This window comes from Phyllobates terribilis, unplaced genomic scaffold, assembly GCF_046119375.1.
Source record: "Phyllobates terribilis strain yellow unplaced genomic scaffold, ASM4611937v1 Scaffold_3__8_contigs__length_932513732, whole genome shotgun sequence".
Lineage (NCBI taxonomy): Eukaryota > Metazoa > Chordata > Amphibia > Anura > Dendrobatidae > Phyllobates > Phyllobates terribilis.
In genome coordinates, this window is record NW_027362763.1 from 34,892,871 (window position 1) to 34,898,870 (window position 6,000).

The following is a 6,000-nucleotide window of genomic DNA, read 5'->3' on the forward strand; positions in this document are numbered from 1 at the left end:
ACGTCAGCCGCCAATACAAGACTGACGTGAACCCCAACCCCATTACCCCCTGCCACCGCTACAGGGCAGTGTGGAAGAGCGAGGCTAAGCGCCAGATTTGGCGCATCTTATGGATGCGCCATTTCTGGGACTGCTGAGGGGTGATATTAAAAGCCGCAGAGAGGGCTAGTATTCATGGCCCCTTCCATAGCTACTAATATCAGCCTGCAGATGTCTAGTTTAGCCTTTGCTGGCTCGATTTTATAGGGGGACCCCATATCAATTTTTTTCTGGGGTCCCCCTGTAATCTAGCCAGTAAAAGCTAAACAAACAGCTGTGGGCTGATATTAATAGCCATGGAACATTGTTGGCTAATGGCCCCTTCCGGAGCTAATAATATCATCCCCCAGCAGTGGGCTTTCCCTCTGCTGGTTATAAAAATGATGCGGGAGCCCACGACAATTTTTCTTTTAATTTTAGGCTTTGTGCCCATAATTTAGACGTAGCAGCGCTTTGGACGCAAATTTTTGCTGCGTCCAAAACATTGCATTCTATTGAATCCAGGTAAATCCACTGTACCATGCGGATTTACTGCATTCTGTACATTCTAGTGGTCAAATTTCTGTTGTGGACTCCACAAGAGAGTTTGACATGCTGTGGTCCTGAAAGACGCACCACATGTCACTGTCCGTGGGTGATTCGCAGCCTCAGATGCACGCATAGCGGACATGAGATTTCTATAGATTCCATCCGCTATGCTGTAACATCTGAACGCTGCGGGTTTGACACTGCATAAACTCGCAGTGTCAAACTTGCAGCTGCTCCTGACCGTGGCCACGTACCCAAACTCACCCGCAGCATGTCAACTTCTGTAGTGGACATGCTAGTCTCCGCTGTTGATTTTGACCGATTGAAGTGTCATTATATCCAGTGGATTCACATTTACCGACAACAAAAGTGCGGAATCATAACGCCAAGTTTTAGATGCAGCATAAATACGTTGTGTCCAAAGCGCTGCTGAGTGCTGATTGGGGAGGGGGGACATAGGGGATATCGAACCAGTTGTGATATGTTAATTATGGCCAGGGAAAATGGTTGCCTAGTGGCACATTCCCAGGCTAAAAAAACAGCTCAGAGCAGTCACATAAATTACGTGAATAGAAATGCTACTGAAGATTGGGTGAATGGGACTAGCTGACACCCAGCTCTTTTGTTTGTTGATGTCAAGGTGTCAATCAGACCTTTTCATGACCAAACAAAGTAAAGAAACACACAGACGCAGTGTAAACACTTTATTTGAAATACAGCAGACCCATTCTTTAATCATTTAAATTAACCAATATATTCACCAAAGTTCTTCTGGTAATCCAATGGCTTAAGCAATGTCCCACCAACTTTATTTAGCTCCAAAAATCATTCATTGATGCTCAAAAACGCTTAAAAAACACTTAAAAAAATGCATGTGAAAACCGCATATGGTTTTTTTTTGGTAAGGAAAGACAAAAACGCTCATGAAATTTCTGCTTCAAATCTGCATCATGGGCACATACCTTATAACTGTAAGGCTGAGTTCAAATGATGCGTTTTTAATGCGTTTCCGCTGCGTTTTTGCAGCTGCGTAAACGCCGCGGAAAAGCATTAAAAACGCATGGTAGAAGGGCAGCAATGTTCCCCACTTGAAATCCGCATGTGCTGTGCCCATGATGCGAATTTTTCCGCAGCGTAAATGCTGCGCTCAAACATCCGCAGCATGTCAATTAATTTTGCGTAAACGCGGCGTTTTCGCCGCCATTGACTTGCATTAGAACGCGCCAATTCCGCAAGACTGCATTTGTACTTGCGTTATTGGCGCGTTCTAATGTGCGAATGGTACCCGAGTGTGGAGAAGATGAGACTCTCCTCCACACCCAGGTACCATTTAAAAAGCAAGGGCATGTGTCATTGGCAGTGTATGTCACATGTCCTTGCCCTATAAGACCAAGCCATTTTCCCCGTCGCCACCATTTTCTCACTGCTGCAGCTGCGTGTTAGACGGCACCGCTGTTGCTGTGTGCGCTATACCTTGTTAATTTCAAGCCAATTTTCGCACAAATCTACAGATAGCTTGGGAGTAGGGAATAGTTGTGATTGCAGTCCTTTTCAGGACTAGGTTACATCAGTTCCTATCATTTTTTGCCAGGCAGGTCTGTGCCAGTGCTGTGCAAGTTTTTTTCACAGCATTTGGCTGAATCTAGCAAAGCTAATCCTTTTTGGCCTATTGCAGAGTGTGTTAGTCAGTGGAGTAGCCTAACTGTGTTGCAAGATACACCACCTGGGTATAGAATACCAATTTTTTTACTGCACCTAGTGAAGTAAAATCTTTTGGGCATAGCATCATTCTATTAGTCCATCTATACTGACCTCCATCAGGTTGCAAATTGAATATAATTTTTTTCTGCATCTAGCTCTGAAAAAATATTTGGCCTTCTAGCAGTGTGTGGGACTTTCTCTATTAGTCCATCTATACTGACCTCCATCAGGTTGCAAACTGAATATAATTTTTTTCTGCATCTAGCTCTGAAAAAATATTTGGCCTTCTAGCAGTGTGTGGGACTTTCTCTATTAGTCCATCTATACTGACCTCCATCAGGTTGCAAACTGTATATATTTTTTTTCTGCATCTACCTCTGAAAAAATATTGGGCTTCTAGCTGTGTGTGGGACTTGTTCTATTAATCCATCTATACAGACCTCCATCAGGTTGCAAACTGAATATAATTTTTTTCTGCATCTACCTCTGAAAAAATATTTGGGCTTCTAGCTGTGTGTGGGACTTGTTCTATTAGTCCATCTATACTGACCTCCATCAGGTTGCAAATTAAAAATAATTTTTACTGCATCTACCTCTGAAAAAATATTTGGGCTTCTAGCTGTGTGTGGGACTTGTTCTATTAGTCCATCTATACTGACCTCCATCAGGTTGCAAACTGAATATAATTTTTTTCTGCATCTAGCTCTGAAAAAATATTTGGCCTTCTAGCAGTGTGTGGGACTTTCTCTATTAGTCCATCTATACTGACCTCCATCAGGTTGCAAATTAAAAATAATTTTTATCTGCATCCAGCTCTGAAAAAATATTTGGCCTTCTAGCAGTGTGTGGGACTTGTTCTATTAGTCCATCTATACTGAGCTCCATCACGCTGCAAATTAAAAATAAATTTTTGTCTGCATCTAGCTCTGAAAAAATATTTGGCCTTCTAGCAGTGTGTGGGACTTTCTCTATTAGTCCATCTATACTGACGTCCATCAGGTTGCAAACTGAATATATTTTTTTTCTGCATCTACCTCTGAAAAAATATTGGGCTTCTAGCTGCGTGTGGGACTTGTTCTATTAATCCATCTATACAGACCTCCATCAGGTTGCAAACTGAATATAATTTTTTTCTGCATCTACCTCTGAAAAAATATTTGGGCTTCTAGCTGTGTGTGGGACTTGTTCTATTAGTCCATCTATACTGACCTCCATCAGGTTGCAAACTGAATATAATTTTTTTCTGCATCTACCTCTGAAAAAATATTTGGCCTTCTAGCAGTGTGGGACTTTCTCTATTAGTCCATCTATACTGACCTCCATCAGGTTGCAAATTAAAAATTATTTTTATCTGCATCTACCTCTGAAAAAATATTTGGGCTTCTAGCTGTGTGTGGGACTTGTTCTATTAATCCATCTATACAGACCTCCATCAGGTTGCAAACTGAATATAATTTTTATCTGCATCTACCTCTGAAAAAATATTTGGCCTTCTAGCAGTGTGTGGGACTTTCTCTATTAATCCGTCTATACTGACCTCCATCAGGTTGCAAATTAAAAATAATTTTTATCTGCATCTACCTCTGAAAAAATATTTGGGCTTCTAGCTGTGTGTGGGACTTGTTGTATTAGTCCATCTATACTGACCTCCATCAGGTTGCAACTGAATATATTTTTTTCTGCATCTAGCTCTGAAAAAATATTGGGCTTCTAGCTGTGTGTGGGACTTGTTGTATTAATCCATCTATACAGACCTCCATCAGGTTGCAAACTGAATATAATTTTTTTCTGCATCTAGCGCTGAAAAAATATTGGGCTTGTAGCAGTGTGTGGGACTTGTTCTATTAGTCCATCTATACTGACCTCCATCAGGTTGCAAACAGAATATAATTTTTTTCTGCATCTAGCTCTGAAAAAATATTTGGCCTTCTAGCAGTGTGTGGGACTTTCTCTATTAGTCCATCTATACTGACCTCCATCAGGTTGCAAATTTAAAATAATTTTTATCTGCATCTACCTCTGAAAAAATATTTGGGCTTCTAGCAGTGTGTGGGACTTGTTCTCTTAATCCATCTATACTGACCTCCATCAGGTTGCAAACTGAATATATTTTTTTCTGCATCTAGCTCTGAAAAAATATTGGGCTTCTAGCTGTGTGTGGGACTTGTTGTATTAGTCCATCTATACTGACCTCCATCAGGTTGCAAACTGAATATATTTTTTTCTGCATCTACCTCTAAAAAAATATTGGGCTTCTAGCTGTGTGTGGGACTTTCTCTATTAGTCCATCTATACTGACCTCCATCAGGTTGCAAACTGAATATAATTTTTTTCTGCATCTAGCTCTGAAAAAATATTTGGCCTTCTAGCAGTGTGTGGGACTTTCTCTATTAGTCCATCTATACTGACCTCCATCAGGTTGCAAACTGAATATAATTTTTTTCTGCATCTAGCTCTGAAAAAATATTTGGCCTTCTAGCAGTGTGTGGGACTTTCTCTATTAGTCCATCTATACTGACCTCCATCAGGTTGCAAATTGAATATAATTTTTTTCTGCATCTAACCCAGCCAATAGTTTTGGCCTAATACCACAGTTTGGCCACTCAGCTCTGCTCGGTTCCCATCCATTGTTTTTTTGTGCAAACAACTCCAGAGTTGTGAATTAGTTAACCACCAAAATGAGTGGAAAAAGGCCTGCTGCTGGTGGAAAGGGGAATAGGCGTGTTGGGAAGGGGAAAAAAGGTTGTGTCCGTGGGGTAGGTGTTAAAGCAACAGTAACATCTGCAGAAGAAAGACCATCTTCCAGCCAAACTAAAATGTCTACTTCTTTTAGCGGACAATGTGATAAGATCCCTTTCTTACGGCCACGCCAATCGCTACAAATTCCAGATGAGGCACAAAAAAAGCAGGTGCTTCAACGGATATCAAGTGCTCCTTTAAGTGGGCTCTCCTCCACATCAACTTCAACATCACAAATACTCCAGTCCTCAAAGGTGTTACCCCAATCGCACTTGCTTCCTCACAGCTCCCAAATCTCCAGCTGCCCGTCTGAGTATGAGGTAGAACAGATGGTTGAGTCTGCAGAGCTGTTTACTCATACTATAGCCTGGGAATCAGAGGTCGACTCCAGCGCTTCTGTGAATCCAGACGAGGAAATGATCTGCACTGATGCCCAGAATCTTTATGAGTCGGATCCAGGACCAGACGCAGAAGGTACTGACCATAATGCAGACCCTCATTCCCAAACTGTAACTCCTGTTGGTGGAGACAATGAGGAAGACGATGATGAGACTCAAATACCTGATTGGAGCGACAACTTTAGTTTTTTGTCAGGGCAGGAACAGGTTGGCTCTGAGGACGACGGGTGTGATAACGCACAGGGTGATGATGATGAGGTTGGAGATCGCACTTACTGTCAACCCACAGTCAGCCAAGAGATGAGGTCAGCAGAGGAGGTGGAGGAAGATGCTAGTGACGACGAGGTCAGGTTGCGCCTTCCTGGACAGAGACGTAGTACTGGAAGCACGTCAACAACTGCATCCTCAAACACAACTCTGCCTCTCACCACAAGTCGTGGTGGCTCTTCAGGTCGCATGGGTGCTAAGCCTTGCATAGCCTGGGCATTTTTTCAGATCGATAAAGATGACCCAACTCGTGTTAATTGTAACATTTGTCAGCAAAAGCTAAGTAGAGGCCAAAAAATACATAGTTTGAGTACTTCATGTATGAACC